The following is a 17,485-nucleotide window of genomic DNA, read 5'->3' on the forward strand; positions in this document are numbered from 1 at the left end:
AGGGGAAGAAGAAGGAATATTTCTGGAGAAAACAGCAGGGAAGAGAGCCACATGTGTGCTTTGGAAAGGGCTTGAATAAACCAACAGGAGTTTGCCCTGGTTGTGAATGTGGCCCTGGCATCCTGGTCCCTCCCCTGAGGAGCACAGGGAGGGTTTTGCTGGATCCCAATCACCAAAGGGGGCTGGCTGTGGTTTATCACTCAGAATTCCCTTTTGAAGTGCTCACAGCAGCTTTCCAGAGGAGGCAGCTTTGCATGGACACGTGGTAGGATTCCATCTTCATGGCTGGCTGGAAGAGGGGATGGGTGGATGGCTGTGCTTCCCAAACACAGGCAGGGCTGTGGGGAAGATAGCTCTCCCACATTTGCATTCAGCCACTCCAGGGATATCAATTCCCCCTGAGCATGAGGATGATTTTGCTTTTACACAACAAGATTTTCCAAGGAGGCACTGGAGTGACAAAAGCTGTTGCCAGGGGTCTCCAAGGCACTTGACAGGTTTATAGAGTGATGATAAACCGCTGGGGGAGCCCCAGTGGAAATTGGGTTTGATGGAAATAATAAAGAAGTGGAGGTGCTCAAGGACATGGTTCGAAAGCAATTTGGAGAGGCCGTGGAACATTTGGATTTGTCTCAGTGTGATTCCTCCCACAGAAGGGAGCTGAGCTGTGACTGGTGGGATTTATTACAGCTTTATATCTTTTCATATTGAAAATTGAGCTTCAGCACAAGAGCCTGCTCCTGTCTTTATGCAGATTACATAAAAATAAATGGGTAGCTGATGGAGGTAATATCTTGGGGATGAGGAAGGTTCAAATGAAAATTCTCCAAGAATGTCTTTTATTTTACAGGAGCCTGTATATCTTAGCCAAAGTGGTTTAGTAATGGACAAATATGCACCTGGAAAATGCTTAGATGGGCCTTTAATATGTCCCAAAATTTCCTAGATAATTTTTTAAAGTCTATTTAAAAAAAAAAACTACACAGACTATTATGTTCAGCTCACATCTGTGCCAGCACTGACAGTGGTAGAAAGGCAACCCCATTTAGTTTCTTTTGTTCTTTATATAAGAAATTGCTGCCTCGTCTTTTGAGCAACACAAAAGCTGTTTTATTTCAAGGAACACACACTTGCTGAGCAAACCCCTCAAGAGATTCTTTTTCCTGTCATGACACCACTACATTTTCATTTTTGAAGCTGTAGAAAACCTCAGCAGAATTGCATTGCAAGGGCAGGGCTGCTTATGTTGGGATTTGCTTCAAGAGGTTAAAAAAAGGATGGCTGAGAGGTGCCTGAGGCATGGCAGGTAAATATGTGAGTACTTGGTGGTTAAAATCCAGTTGTGTTGTGGCCATGGGTGAATTATTTTCACTTACAGATGTGCTGGTGTTAGAGGTGAGACGGAGGGGCAGGGCAATAATCTGCCTTTTTACAGATGTTGTTTGAAATTATTTTTATTCTGACTCCCTCCAAAGCTCGTGTAGCTCAATTTTAGCCACGGCTTATTGTGAGGATTAATTGAGTTCATGCCAAAATTAGCTGCTTCCTCCATCCATGCAGTCAACCTAAAAACCACACTGATAAAGAGATGATAAACAGACAGTAAAGCCAGCAGAATAAAAGTGGGCAGGTTTCTGGGCAGGTTTCTGGGCAGGTTTCTCCCTGGGGGTGGCCAAGGTGTGCAGACTGAGGGAAGATTGCTGTCAGTGCCCAGAGATGTGTCAGTGGCACTTCCCTTGGGGACAGGAATGCACGGAAATAATTGACTCTGCAAAGGAATGGCCACAATGAGGGAGCTCAGAATTGTCCTCTGTGGGAAGCAGATGGGAACCATCAAGGCCACCCTCCCTGCCTGCCTTGGCCGCTCACAGGAGGCTCTTGGCAGCAGCAGTGCAGAAATATTTGCTGCTTGCTTCTGAAGGAACAGTTGCTCCCTCCCTCTTGCATCCTTTGGGATTAAAGAATAGCCAAGGAGCCAAAGCCTAGGCAATTTTTGCCCTCATACACCATTTTTTCCCTCTTGGTTTGCTGATTTTTGGTAACAAGAGGTTCTGCTGCACTTAATCCAGCTCTCCCCAGTGGGTGCAGGGTTTGGGAGCTGGGTCCAAGAGGAGAGTTTGCAGCTGAAGAGTTTGAACGCAACAGAGAGAATAATCTCAGCTTGCAACACCTCAGTCTGCTCAATGCTTGCTTCTGGATTGGGAGCATAAACAAACAAAACAAATTTATGCAGAATGCTTTAACCATCTTTAAAACCCCAAACAAACCAAGCAAAGAGCAAAACCCCAAAGAATTGTTGTTTAAGAAGCAGCTCTGGGACACCAGAGATTACACTGCTCAGCACTGGCACGTGTGGCAGCCTGCCTCGTGTGTGAAAGCAAAAGAAATGTCTGTCTGCAGCTCCTTTTGTTCATCAGGCCTGGATTCATGCTTTCCTGCAGAGAAGGGCTGCTGGAAGGAGATTTCCATGGGTGCCATCCATTCTGCTGGGCTTGTGTTATCTGTGATTTTCTAGGATGGTTTCTATGGGAAGCCAGTCTGTGGATTTGCCACATCCCCTTGTCTTTTCTGCTGGCTCGGGCTGTTAAGATCACACTGCTTTGTCTGTTTATTATTTGTTAAAGGCATTTGCTGTGTTTGTGTATGAATTGATGGCAAGGGGTTGTTCTAAACTCTATTCTGAGCTGGGATGTTTGTTGCACAGCAGTTTTTTCTCCATGCTATTCCTGCCTTCAAGATGGAGGCTTTGCACACAGCTGCTGGAAATGAGAGGAGGCTCTTGGGGTGGAATTTGGGCAGCTGGAAGAGAGAAACGGGGTCTTTGCAGAAAGCCATATCTCCACTGGCCTGGACACTCTTCCAGCGGTGGACAATGCAGTTCTGTGCTTTTGGATGGTGATGAGGAGCATAAAACAGGGACTGGGGGCAGCTGGGCTGCTGTGACTTTCTGTGTGGGAGGGTCCTTATTTTCCCCAGGAAAGCTGAATTGGTTATTGTTCTCTCTGGAGGATGGGAATCACAAAAGAATGCTGCTTCCATTTATTCTCCTTACAGTTTTAATTCAGTTCCAGCTACTTAATGTCACCACTGCTTCCACAAAATGTTTCCAGTTCTGGAACAGCAAATTAAAATAAACTCCATCAAATTTAAACCAAGGCTCTGCATTTCGTTTGTATAATGGTGGCATCCTCCTTAAACCAGAATGAAACTCCATCACTGGAATCACTCTGAAACACACAGAAGGAATTGTGTGTGAGGGTGTGTGAAGTGCCTTGCAGATAAATGTCTCCAGCACCAGCAGGGTTTGTTGTAGGAGCTGTGCTTAGCAGGAGCAGCAGTTCTCTGTGCCATGTAGCAGTCAGGATTCACAGCTTTCCTGCGAGATTTAATACTCCAGCAATAAAGAGTTCCTTTGTTTACAGGAGGGGAGGGGGGAAAGACACCCTCCAGGCTGTTGTTTCTAGCTCCTGACATGTGATAGAACACGAGTGTGCCTTGGCTTGTGGGATCTCAGATTGGCACCTTCACGGGGAGGGGGGATCTTCAAGGGGAGCTGGGAGCTGACACTTTGTCATCTCGCCGTGATGAGCCCTACAAAGAGCTGCTGAAAGCACTGGAGGATGTGGTGCAGAATAAAAATGGAATTCTGGGAGAGTCAGATGCAGGGGTTTGTACTCAGCAGCTGAGTGATGAGAGGTGTGCAGTGCTGTCTTGTGAGGAACACTCGTGGGTAATGGGAATTTCTTGGCTCCAAGCTCTGGTCCCATGGGTCTTAAAAATGGTGTTGCCATTTGTGGATATGATTGGCAGCTGTAACCCCTCTCCTGCCTCTCTTTCCCTCCCTAGTCTGAGCCAGCCATTAGATCAAAACATAATTAAACCTGGTATTTCTGACCCAAATTAGGCCTTAATCAGTCAGCATAGGGTTTTTTAATTTTTCTGAGGAGTCTAAGGAAGACAGACACCTCAATCCCACTGAAATGCACATGTGTGTACTTCTGAAACATTCAGCCACACTATTTAATAGAAACCAATGGTGATCTTTGATCAACACATTCTGAATTACATATAAATATTTGCTGTGTGATACTCCCATTGCCCATATGATGTTTTAAAACAACAGTGCTCCCACAGTTGTTTTATTCTCTATTTATTTTTACCTCTTGATACTCACAAGTGCTTCCACAGCTCAAGAGAACCCAACTTTCCTCAGCTTCCTCCTTGTCTCTCATTGAGGTAGGCAGTGAAGTGCTGTGAATTTTGAACAAGTTTTCTTATCCTGAACAAACCTGAAGAAACAAAACGCTATAAAATGTGCAAATAGCATTGGCCCTGCTGAAGTGTGGCAAGGTTTTGCCCTCTTAAGCAACGTGCCAGCTTTGCCCTGAGTGTCGTTATCCCTTCAGGATTATTGGGAGAGTTTGATACTTGTGTTGGTAACCAAACATAAAGTCCCTGTTTGAGGTTTGAGGATGGGAATGATGGGAGTGCAAAATTGGAGCTCAGTGCAGCCTCTGCTGGTGGAAGGCACTTCAGCCAATGTTTACACCAGGAAGAAACAGTATTTGGAGCCTATTTGCTCTATAAATAAATAAACAAATAAACAAGTAAAGGTAGGGGGATTTATTCTGCCTTCTCTAATGGAAAGCTTCATCCACAACAGCTGCCTCCATGAGCCTGGCTTCCCCCAGGATCTCTGGGCCACCTTTAGACGTGATGGACAACTCCAAAATTCATGGTGCACCTCACAGAAAATTTGGGAAGAGCCTCTGGAGGTCATGAGGCTCATACAGGAGCGCTGTGGGTTTGGCTGTTCGTCTGCATTTGGCTGGCTTATAGACAAATGGCAATACATCAATAAATTATGCACATCTCTCACTTTCTCTGTTTCCTCCAAGCACACAAATGTTTGTAGCTACAGGGCGATGAAGATTTCTCTCCTTACTGTAATAACTTTATACCATGGCATGCTGTTTGTTTGTTTAGGTTAAAATCCGCTCCCTTTAGTGAAATTCCATTTTCCTTCAAAGTGACACGGGCTCCCAGTGGAGGCTGAGGATATTCACAGCTTTCCAGAGCCAAGGCCCCCATTTGCACAATCCCTGCAGTCTGGCAGGATATTTGGTGTAGGTCCATTGTTGCTTTAGACTGGCTTAGAGCTCAATCACAGGGGAGAATTCTTCCCTCAATCTGTGCCGTGCAGATAAGAACTGAGATTTTTCTGTGGAGAAATCTGACTTGTTTTGCTATTTTATTGCACTCAGAGGGTATGGAATTAACTATAATGTGCATTACTCTTGAGGAGTCCCCATTGCCTGGTTAATACCTGGAGGATGAAGCTCCAGAGGAGCTGGGATGTGTTGCTCCAACTCAATATTGTGCAATTCAGAAAGATTTCTGTTCTTCTGGAGAGCCAAGGAATTGCTTATTGTCTAATAGGCAGAAACTGATTTTTATTTTGATTTCTTTGGGCAAAATGCATTTTGGAAAGGAGGTGATTAGTAAAGAATAAAGGAATATGGAATAATATAAAAGATAGTGTTATTATTTCAATGCAGGTTTTGTGCTGTTGGACTCTGGCAAAAAAAAAAAAAAAAGAACTTTGGTATGAACAGGTGCAGCAATTGCTTTTGAGATGAGTCCAAGCAAGTAACATTAAGTCCTCATTTTACACCTCAGTGAATGCTGTGCAAAGAGCAGAACTTCCCAGCAGCAGAAGCAGATACAATTCCACTGATAGCTTTGGCGCCGGGCCCGCTCACTTAAAGCAGCGGAGCAGTATCTGCTCATGCCTCAGCAAACAAAACCCATCCTATTCTATAGGTCAGGACTTGTTTTGGGACAGCCCTCAGCCCTTTGAACGCTTCCCTTTCCTAGGTTAAAAAAAAGAGTTTCTGTTCCCAGAGCCCCGTTCCTGGGGCTGGATGAGCCGTGGGGCCGGCGTGGCCTCACCTCAGCCGGGACCTTTGAGGGTGCCAACAATGGCAGCAGGATTTGGCTTCCAGTCTGATGCTTCTCCCTCTCTCAGCCCCTAAACTATTAGGCTAGCCCAGAGATACGAGGCCTTGAGGGGAAGAACATCAGGAGATGGGCAAAGATTCCAAAAGAGGCTCTCACCCCGATGTGGTTGTCCAGCTCTTTATTTCATGAGATCCAGGGGGGAAAAGAGGGGCAAAAAAGGGCAAAAAGGAAGGGTCATGGCCTTATCCAGGCTCTGGACAGGGAGGGCTTCTCCACCAGCCCCATCAGGGCAGGAAGGAGGGGACCAGGCTTATCTGATCAGACTCACAGGGGTCCCTGGAAATGGGGAAAAGCACAGCCTGAGCTCACTGTAACATCAATCCCTTGGAATTTCCCTCCCAGGGGAGAGGGAAGGGCTCCCAGCACAAGGGGTGAATGCACTCCTGGCACCCGAGCCTCAGGAGCACTTTCAGCTCCTTTGGAAAGGCGGCGGCTCTGGGAGAGCACAGTGTTCCCAGCTTGAAACGCAGGGACAAAAGGGGCAGGGAAGCTTCCAGAGCCGAGCGCTGCTGTGGGGAAACAGCTCTGCTGCTGCCTGGGAGGTGCATGAGCCCCTGGGGAACTGTCTTTAATTGGTGAATAGAAAAACAATTTGGAAAAGGAGCCAGTGCGGGGACTCATGGTTGATGGGGCAGAGAGGTGGTTTGGTCTCTTGTGAATGAGGAGCTGCATTGGGACTCTCTGTGGCAGGTAAGGAATATATATAATATATAGAACATATATAATATTCTGCCTGCTCCCTACTTCTCTCCTTCCTTCTCTTCCCAACCATGAGCCAGGGAGAGTGGAGGGAGTGGAAGGGAATTTACTCCCCATTCCTGTAGCTCTCCTCCAGGAGATCTGCATGAGCAGGGCAGTGCTGCTCAGTGCTCTTGCATAAAGCCCAACATTTCTTTCAGAAATGCTGGTACTCAATATTATCTTTTTAGTTTTATTTTAGAAATTAATTGAAGATCGTATTTTGAGTATTTCTCTCAGTGCTCCCAGTCACTGGACCCAGAAAAGTTCAGCGCTCACTGAGGCTCTCCCAGTTGCTGTGAAACCTTGAACCAGTTGGGAACATCTCAGCTTTTTTTATATTTTGCTTTCTTTTAATGGAAGCCTTTGTAGTGAGGCAAATAAAAAGATATTTCCAATAATGGAACCATCTCCTTCCTGGCAGGTTTCTCATGGAAACATTGCTCAAAATTTTCCTCCTGCTGTTTAGCTGTGTTAAACTTCTGGGGTGTTACCTTAATTTCAAACACCAGTCTCACCAGTTTAAAGCAGAACTTACCTATTTTAGTATTAAAAAAAAAAAAAAAAAGCCACAGAGTTACATTTAAAGAGGGAAATCATGTCATTCTCATCAAGTGTTGATTAAAATCTTGAATAAAATATATTTTTCCTGGGCTATCACTGCAGTAGATTGTTAGTAAAAAGAAAGTAAAGCTCATCTGTATTCTCCAGGAGCTCAAGGAGGCAGCAGTTATGTGCTTCCCATTAGGAAGGTGACATTCCCAGATAGATGGCCTAGAAAATCATTTGCAGAGAGTGAGAAAAATTAGTTCAGGAAGGTTACTGAGCATCCAGTTCTCTGCTTTGCAACAAATTGCTGGGTACCTGGCAGCACATGGCACTGTGACAAGTGTGCAGCCTGGGGGGTGGTGACAGAAGAGGAGATGCTCCAAACACCTCTTCTCTTTCACATTCTGGCTGAGCTTGCAGAGCAGAACTACAAAATTCCTGTGTTTGGGGTTTTTTGTGGACGTTGATAAGCTGAGCAAAGATATTCCATTGGTGTGCAATAAATATGGTGCCTCATAATAATGCTGGGCTGTGGTTTCTGGTTCTTTAGGTGCTAGCACGCTGTGCTTATTTTCAAATTCTATTAATTAAATGGACCCTAAGACATAGAATAGGAAGATATTGGGCTTTTGTGGGGATTTCTGTAGCAGTGTTCATTTTTGGAGGGATTTTTTTTCTTACCTAGAAGGAGTTGTTTTGCAAATAATTTTTTTTTTTTGTTTACTTCCGCTCCTAATACAACAATGTACCTTATAAAACCAGTGCAAGGGAAATAAACCTGAATTCATTATTCCAAAACACATTTGGCTCCCCTTCAGATCCGTTTGTCAGTATTTGGCACTGTCACCCGTGTGGCTGTGGGACTCTCCCTTCAGCCAAGGCTTGGAAAGTTTTAAATGGGAAGTAACTGAACACTCCCAAGCTGCTGCTGTAGGGAGTGAGGGAAATGAAGTTTTGTGTGCCATTTATATTCCCCCTGGGTTTCTGACCAGCATTTCAAACACAAAGTGAGGAAGAGATTTCCTCCTGTGATTCCTATTGAGCCCAGCTATTGTGAAGGGATGGTGGGAGCTGAAAAAGAGCACAAAAAATACCTGTAAGGACAGATCCATGAGAAAAATAAGACTGATAATTATGGTGCTCATTATGAAGTTTGTTCTTTGATTTAACATCTTCCTGGAACCTGGGACTGACTGCCAGTCACTTCTGGGGTGGAATTCATCAGCTATTTGTTAGGAAAGAGCTACCACAGGTCCACAGAATGCAATTTCAAAGCTGATACTTTGCCAGAACTGTGGATTTACTTTTCAGAAAGTGCCAAGGCATCTTTCACAGTCACAGATCATGACTCTTACCTTTTGTATGGGACACAAGGCCAGTTTTATTGGGAAAATATGGCTGCAGAAATAACTTGCCTGGTATATAAATACCATCTGCATGTGGTTGTGTTCCTCAGGAGAAGAAAGGGAGCCAGCTGAGCTGCCAAGCAGCACAGATAAATTGTGTCTCAAAAAGAAAAGTATTGGTTGCAGGAGGACAGAGGCAATTGAGACCATATGTTGTTCCAAGCTTTTCCTCAACTGAGCAGTCATGTATTACAGTGCAAACAGCTGAAACTGCTCCACACTCAGCTCTGAGTTGTTTTGTGTGTTCAGTGATGGCCTTGAGTTCTCTGGGGCTGTGCAAATCCAAAAATCCTGGTTGTTTCCTCAGCAGGAGCCAATGGCTGAGGTGCAGAAATGAGAGCCAGAGGTGAACTGGGCTGGTGGAGCAGAAGGGGCAAACAGTGCCCTGAGAATTGGCATCATACAGCTGGGTGAGATTTGGGAGTGATGGAAAAAGGAGTGGAAAAAACACTGCTCCAAGATCTCTGGAAAGGGAAAAGGGTGGGATGGGACTAGAGACAGGAATGAGGAATGACAGAGGTGGCACAGGAATGCATGGTGCATGTGAGGGACTGCTCAAAACTGGAGAATGTTTTTAGCAGGAAGCAGGGAATGTTCAAATATGAGCAAGTATTCATATTATTCTATGAAAATTTGACCTCTGGCTTTCTGAAGGCCAATGGAGCAGGACTTTGCAAGGCCCAGGAGGCACATTAGCAGTGAGCAGCATCCAAATGACATTTCAGACACTAAATACAGCAACTCCCTCTCCTCCTATGTCCCATCTGTCTTTGTTCTGTCTGTCTGGCTAATTTATTGGAGTCTTGTCTTGTGACAGTTTATTTATCCCCATCACAGACTTCTTTCATGTATCTAAGATTTCCAGTTTGGCTGAGGGAGGGAATATTGCTGCAGAGCAATTCTCCATTCATCTGAGAGATAAGCTACCAAAATCTCAATGTACTCCCTTGAAGCAGTGTGGTAGGACAACAAATCAGTTCTTGACCCTGTGCTTTGTCATTAAAAGCCACAAATCATCTGATTTCCTGATTTGAAAACTGAGAGTCTGCTGTGCTGTTAATCCTGCACCTGTCCTGATAAAAGATTTTTCTATGACGGTAATTGCACATGTGGTGCAAATTTACTTTTGCTCCTTTTTCTTACTTCTTTGTTGCTGTTGTCTCATCAACTCCTTCTTGTACATTTTTCCTGCTTGGCTCCATGAAATGAGATTCTCAAGGGGCTGGAATGATCCTTCCAGCTTGGAGAGCACAGCCAGGGTGTGAGCTGGCTGGGGAGAAGGAGTTGGTGCTGCATGAACCACTTGGTAAACACTGCAAGAGATGCTGCTCCTCTTTGTCTGGAGGTCTTCCCACATCCAGCAAGAAACAGGGGCAAGGCAGCACCTTTTGGCCAGAACTAAGTGGTGAATCATTATATTTAGGCCTGGAAATTCATAACCCAAGGGATTTCCTCCACCTCAAAACACAAACTCTTAGTTCAGCATAAAGCCACCCCTGGCTGTGCTATCCCGGCACAGAGAGGGTGTCCCTGGATGTGCCTCTGCCTGCCAGCATTACTCCTGCTCCCCTTTTTCCATCACTTCACTTCCCAGCTGCAAGGGGGTGAAGGATTGCCATCCCAGCTGTCCCAGGAGCAGAGTTTGAGCAAGAAACCGTGGGGTTTTCTGTGATGAGAGCCCTTCCCTCCCCAGGCTGCAGGAAGGGGACTGCCTGTGGGAGGCTTTCCATGCTGCTCTCCCTGAGCTGCTCTTGTGCTTTCCTCTGCCTCTGCCTTCGCCAGGCTTCTGAGGAGCTCTCTCATCTCACACAGGTCAAGTTTGCTGATGGAAACTCTGCCTGCGAGCATTCAAAGTGTGCTTTTGCATGGTAAATAATGAACATTTCCCAGGATGAAGTTTGGAGAAAATGGGTGGAGATGAATTTTTTCATTGAGAGGAGGAATGTGTGTGTGTGTGGTTTTTTTTCCCTTCTCTGATTTTCCAGAGCACTGCACTGCCTAACTGGAAGATATAATGGCTGTATGAATTGCCATTTAATCAGGGATGCTAATTAAGTCTTAGCTCTTTAATGCTTTCATGGGAGAGCTGTATATGATTTGCAAAGGCTGGAATTGCAGTTGCAGGCAATTAAGCTTCTCTTGGCTTTGTAGAACCTGAAAGTGCAATTTTCTGAGAGAAATTCAGGTCTCAGAAAGATCCTGTCACCTTTAACATTTCCCTCGGACTAAGGACAGGACATGTTTGGAAAAGGAAATATTCTAAAGCAGCGAGGCAATGAAACACTGCAATCATTTCAGATTTTAAGCAGCCTTTTTTGAGTGTATAATTACAGTAGTACATCCACTTTTATGGCACAGTTAATATAATTGAAGGTTAAATATAAAGCCCATTTGGAAAAATAAATTTTGCTTGTTTTTTCACTTGTTTAGTTTCACACTGAAATCAAAAAAGGTTTTGAGCTGGGGCTATGTGCTGCCTTATCAGGTGGGAGCAAATAATTCCCACTTCTGGGTCTGAGCAATCCTTTCCAAACAATTTGGACCCACCAGCCAGTGTATGGAGACATTCAAGAAGTGGGAAAAATGTGTGGAACACTTGTCAGGCTTGTGAAGCACAGTCAAAACCAACCAAGGAGCTAAATTTTCAACAGAGAGCAACCAGGTCTGTTTGTGAGAAAGAACTGGCTGGGATTTTTAGGGTTTGAGGGGCTTTAGTCCCCCAGACATTGTATTTTGGGAGCTGAGATCAGTGATACTGTGTGGTGGTCACCTTAATTTTTGATCCTCTGGGACCTGCTTCAGTAAGCATGTCAGAGCCTGGCATCCAAAAATATGCCATTTTCTCCATGGCAAAAAGGACAGAAGGGAGAAGAAAAACAAAGAAAAACATTCATTTCTCTCTTTCTTGATCAGAATACTTCTTGGAAAATCAGTCTGCCCTTGGGAGAAGGGTAATTCAGAGACATTCAAGATACTCGAGGCCTGAGAAAGAAAGCACAAGATCCCACAGGCTGTGCCACAAAAATAGGGCTGAAATTCTCTGTTCCAGCAGATCCCACAGGCTCTGGCCATGCAAATGGGGCTGAAATTCCCTGTGCCAGCAGATCCCACAGGCTGTGCCACAAAAATGGGGCTGAAATTCCCTGGGCCAACAGATCCCACAGGCTGTGCCACAAAAATAGGGCTGAAATTCTCTGTTCCAGCAGATCCCACAGGCTGTGCCATACAAATGGGGCTGAAATTCTCTGTTCCAGCAGATCCCACAGGCTGTGCCACACAAATGGGGTTGAAATTCCCTGGGCCAACAGATCCCACAGGCTGTGGCCACAAATGGGGCTGAAATTCCCTGTGCCAGCGTAGCCAAGCAAATCCCCCAGCTCAGCAAGTCAGCTGGGCCCCTGGAAATGCTCCAGTGGGTAATTTGATGAGCTTATTCAACAGGGCTGTGTGTGGCAGCTGAGCTGGCATTTTCTGAGCCTGTTTAACTGTCTGGCTGCTGGAATGCTCGGCTTGGTGCTGATTCTGTGAGACTTGGGATCTTCCCACCAGCACTCTGGGGCTTCTTTGTGAAGAATTTCAAGTGGCACCATTGTGCCTTCAGTCTACCCTGAAGTATTTTCAGTCAAATACATAAAATATAATGTAGAAAAGCAGAAATGGTGGTTGGTAATAAATGGAGGCTCTTTTTGCTTTGCATTTGAAACCTGTATTGGAAATGTGGGAAAAGCAGAAATGGTGGTTGATAATAAATGGGGGTTCTTTTTGTTTTGCATTTGAAACCTGTATTGGAGCTGGGATTAGCTAGGTTCTTCCAGATTAAGTGTCTGCAAAGCTTTTCCATGCACTGGTTTGATTTTTAGCTTATTTGTAGCCTGTCCCTCTTTTGATCAAACCCCACAGGCAAAGAGGGAAGTTGTTCATGGCACAGGTAGTCAGACTTCAGATGCTAAAATCTCCCCAAGGATTTGGAAACCCAATTGCTGCTGAAATGCTCATTCCAAAATATGGGGATTGGTGAGATGAATCATTGGACGCTGCAAATTGCACTCTGATTTTGAGAGGGGAGGACAGGCATTGTGTCAGCTTCTCTTTTGAAGTTCATGGTGACCTTTAGAATCTTGAATGTTCCCCTCCACAGGAGCTCTGGGTGGGAAGAGGCTGCCCTTGGAGGTACTACAGCCACCTGATCCTCCAGAGCCTCTTGGATGGGGAAAAATTGGTGGAAATGTGGAAAATTTGTGCTCTAGAGTCAGACCTGCTCTTGCTGAGACTGAATTCCTGAAGCAGAAATATGCTCAGGCCATAAATGCTTCAGTTCCAAGGTGGTTTATTTACTCTGAGAGTGCATTCCCCACCACTGCCTCAGTTTCAGATATTTTAATGTTGGACCAGGTTCCCATTAGTCATGTTAGATGGTTGTGGCCATTTCACCTTTCTTTGTTTCTGTTGCTGTAAAACAGACAAATGTTCCTCCAGTGATTTGTGCCCTCTGAAAGCTGCTCTGTGTAACACCCTGGCAGGAAGGAATTGCTGCTGCTGGGAGAACTCACAGGCATCACAGGCAAGATCAATGCCTCCCTCATTTGTTCCAGTGTCAAAATCCATGTTTTTCTAAGATCTGCTCCATGGATCTACCTGGAAATCCATTTGTGCTTGGAAAGGTTGTCTGGGATGCTGATGGAAGGGGAATGCATCGATCCCAAGGAGCCCCTGTGGCGGGATAAAGTGAAATCCATGAAGGGAAAACATGGAGTAGAACATGTACTACAGGGTGGCATCAAAGATATAGCTGCTAATCCATCCTAAATATGCCTGCTGATAAATATTATTCCTCATCTATTATCCAAAAGCAGCTGAGAAGACACATTTTCCTGATTGTCAAAAAAAATTACCCATTTTCAGGCTGTTTCCTCAAATAAATTAATTTATTATTGCAACTGTGATGGCCTGAGGGCTTTCTTCTCCACTGGAGAAACTCTGGCACAATAATCTAATTTGGACTCACTGAGATTAGGGGTCATTTGCAACACCTGAATGGCAGGAGTGTGGGGTATTTGTACATTCCTTTTCTCCAGTGAGGATCCTCTCTGCCAGCTCAGGGTCACAGGCAGATTTTACAGGTGGTTAAAGGTAGAATTTCCAGATGTGCTTCAGGAAACTGAATTTTTGCTGATTATCAACTACAGATCTGGCCCAAAGCGATGTCAGTAGAGAGAACTGAATGTTGCTGTTGGCTCACATTGGGTTTTTTGTTTATTTTCATACATATGTGCTTTACTCTGAGTTGGAATTTAGAGAGCTTGAGGAATTTGAAAGACAAACACTGAGAAATGTCATTTCTTGGGTGAATCTGAAGCACTGATTGAGAAGTAGGGGGTTTATTACTCTTCCTGTTGTGCTGCCTTATCCCAAATTTGGTCCAGCTGGAGCTCTTGGAGAAGCCCAGCTGTGGGAGAAGGTTTGATCTCTGGTTTATTACTGCTAATTTCATTAATAATGGAGCTGCTGTCCAGGAAGAGACTGAATTCCTGAACCAGAAATATGCTCAGGCTTTAAATGCTTCAGTTGCAAGGTGGTTTTGTTTACTCTGAGAATGTATTCTCCACCATAGCTGCTGCTTCAGATATTTTAATGTTGGTTTTATATGTGCTCACAGTCATTAGTTTGCAAATGATGATTGAATTAGCAAATTAGATTCCTTCACCCTTGGCAAGTGCCACAAACCTTGCAATTGGAAGGCTGTGAAAGTCTGAGGGGAGAAAAGCAGTTCCCAAAAGAAGGGGAGGGAAAAACCACCAAACCAAATTATTTGCTGTATCAAATAAGGTTTTATCTGATGTAGCTAAATGCATATGTGAGTGGGCTTTTTTTCTTTTTTTCTATAGAGTCAAATGAGATTAAAGTGGTATCAGTATGAATGCTCAAATCCTCAAGTGTGGATCTGAAAAAATGTTTCCTGATGTGCTCTATCAGGGCAGGCAGATGAAAATAAAGCTGTCAGTCCTGCAGATTGCTGCAGACTCATCCATTTTGAGAGCAAGGCAAGCACTGTGTGCACTCTTACCCGATATGAAAACACATTTTTCCTCCTTGAGCTTCTTGCTGATGAACTGTGTACCTTTGGAAAAAAGGCAAGCTTAACCTAATCTCCTCCAGGGGAAAAAAAAAAAATCATAACTCCCATGTGTCATATTTTTGCTCAAGTGGTTTATTATTCAAACAAATGGTGTGGGGGAAAAATAACTCCCTCCTTTGCCTCCTCAAGGAAGGCATTTGCCTCCTAAGGCTTTATACTGAAAAATATGCCCTAGAGATCAAGGAAAATGTAGTGGCTGGGAGTAAATAATTCAGTTTCTGCCTTTGAATGAGCAGCTGTCCCCTTAGAACAGAGATGATCAGTGGGCTCAAAGTGAGGGTTTAGCACTTTGGACAAGACCTGCCATGTCACCAGCAGGGCTCCCCAAGAACCTCTGCTCTCCTCAGAACATTTGCCTGGCCCTGCTCAGGAGCTCACCTGGCAATGACTTCCCCATATGCCCTGCTCTGTCTGGGACCTGCTTTTCTCCTCCTGCTTGCTGCTCTGGGCTCCTGATCAATTATCCAGTGAATTCTGTTCCAGTGTGGCCTCAGCATCCCTGGCAAAGGAGTTGCAGAGCTCCAAGCCCTTCTTCTGGGGCACAGAACAAGAGGGAAATTGTCCCTCAGGTTGCAGAATTAACCTTTGCTTCCAGATTGTCCTGAGTTCTCCACAAGCCTTGAGGTGGTGCCTTATCTTTGTGTGTGCTAAGAGCAGCAGGCTTTGAGCCTGGCAGAACCCAGCATTTGGTGCTGTGTGGCTCCGTGACCCTTTCAGCTCTGAGCAATGTCACTGCTGGTGCGTGGATGTGCTGGTAAGTTTGTTGGAAATAAAAAAAAAAAACATAAATCAATTCCTTCATGAGCCAGGAAATTGTTGCTCTCTTTCACACTGCAGCCAGTAAAGTGGGTATTTTGTCTTATATTTGAAATTACTGACTTGCTGTGAGACGCAGATATTTCTAAGTGTCCCAAGCAAGGAGAGTTGTCAATGGATGCTCAAGGAATGCCTGAAGAGATTGTTCAGTATATTTATTTTAACCAAAGCAGCAAATCTTTGAAGATTCTTTGTAACTAGAAAGCTCCAGAGAGGTAAAACCAAAATTCTGCTGATGTTTTTCAATGCATATCCTCCACATGGGAAGTATCGTTTTTCAATGAATATCCTCCACATGGGAAGTCTCTGGGTGATACTTCAATATATTCAAAATAAACCTATTTAAACTATCAGTGTAGTCAGATAAAAACCACCCAGGTGCACTTTTAGCCTTATAAATAAAATACCACAGCACAGATATGACTGCATTGGAGCAAAGGACCCTCTCCAGGAAGGGATCCCAAATCCCCTCACCCAGAGCTTGACATCCCAGAAGACAAATGCAGGGAAATGTGAGCAGGGGCTGCAGCCAGACCTCGGGTGTCACCTGACAAACCCAAACTGGAGCTCCAAAGCCAGCAGAGACTTCCTGCTATGAGAGAATTCAGGAGCAGGTTTGCATCTCTTCAAGGCCAATTAGTTCCAGGAAGCTGATCTGAGGTGCTGCTGAGTGGTTGTTACGGGAATTAGGGCTGAGAATTTGGGCTCCAAAATCCCCCAAATGCATTTGTGTTCCATCCAGAGCCATGCCAACGCTTTAGAGCAGACCCTGACCCCAGTGCTTGTCTTGAGGGAGGCTGGAAATCCTCCTGGACAGGCGTGAAGCTTTGCCCTGCTGGCATTGTCATGCAGTTGAGCCATCAGCCAAAAACAGCAAGGACTGTTTTTCATGCACTGACCCCTTGCAAAATGCTCCAATTTCTATTCAGCTTTTTACTTTTATTATTTTTACCTTTTCTTTTTTTTCAGCTGAAAAAAACCTAAATTATTCTATTTATCTCCTACCCTCAGAGTGAATGCCCTGATTGTTTGTCCTTATCACTTCAAGGCAGAAAATTTTATAGACTTGCAAAGCACCTCAATATTGCAGCTTCAAACTCCTGATTTGGCAGGAGGGGTGAGGGGGAAAAGAATTTCTTGTTTCCATTTAAACTGCTTTTAGTTCAGACTGAAATCCCATTTAAACCTGAAGGTTTGGATTGAAGTTTGAGGATCAAAGAAAACAGAACAGATAGAAAATGTGGCTTTAGCTTGGAGCTATATCTGAAAAGGGTAACCTCAGATTCAGGGCTTTTCTTCTCTCTACTGCACCCCCTCCAAAATGGTCTGATTTTCCAATTTCTCCTGCCAAGGGTCTTAACTGCATTAACATGTGCATGTGCCTGCAGCCTTTTCTTGTTTGCTTTGCTCTGTATGATAACTGCATGTAAGAATCACAAATGTAAAGTCTTTTCTTATTCAGAAAACAGGGCTATTTCAAAGGAGCCACGAGCTAAAACGCAGAAGAAGCCCCAAAATTAGAATCCTTTGGATTAGCAGTGTTGGCAGCTGCTGCTGCCAGTCGAGAGGCTTTGTAAACCAGGAAACAGCATCTGCCAGAGCTGCCTCCTCTCCACCAGGCTTGGGGAAGTGCAGGTCTTGAGCTGGGCTAAAACTGGAGAATGAGTTTGGTGGGAGTTGTGGGGGGAAAAAGATAAATTCCAACAAAATGATAGAAACTGAAAGAATCTTGACTTGCACAAAGGTGGCACGGCCAGCCTCTAAAAAAGGGGAATAATTTAGCTCTGTTTGTCAAAATGTATTTCTAGCCCTCACTCTG

General features: G+C 44.6%; 1 protein-coding gene across 3 annotated transcripts in view; it reads left to right on the forward strand.

Annotated features, from left to right (window-relative positions):
- The window catches only part of SLC6A1 (solute carrier family 6 member 1), a 61,639-nt gene that overhangs the window by 11,054 nt on the left and 33,100 nt on the right, over positions 1 to 17,485 (forward strand). The window contains exon 1 of one of the 3 annotated variants that reach the window (XM_021530469.4): positions 6,483 to 6,711. The exons of the other annotated variants lie outside the window; for them this stretch is intronic. The gene's annotated coding sequence lies outside the window, so the exon portion shown is untranslated. Of the gene's footprint in view, positions 1 to 6,482; positions 6,712 to 17,485 lie in introns of those variants that run through there. 3 annotated transcript variants of the gene reach the window in all.

The sequence above is a fragment of the Lonchura striata genome, chromosome 12, assembly GCF_050655825.1.
Source record: "Lonchura striata isolate lonStrDom1 chromosome 12, ASM5065582v1, whole genome shotgun sequence".
NCBI lineage: Eukaryota > Metazoa > Chordata > Aves > Passeriformes > Estrildidae > Lonchura > Lonchura striata.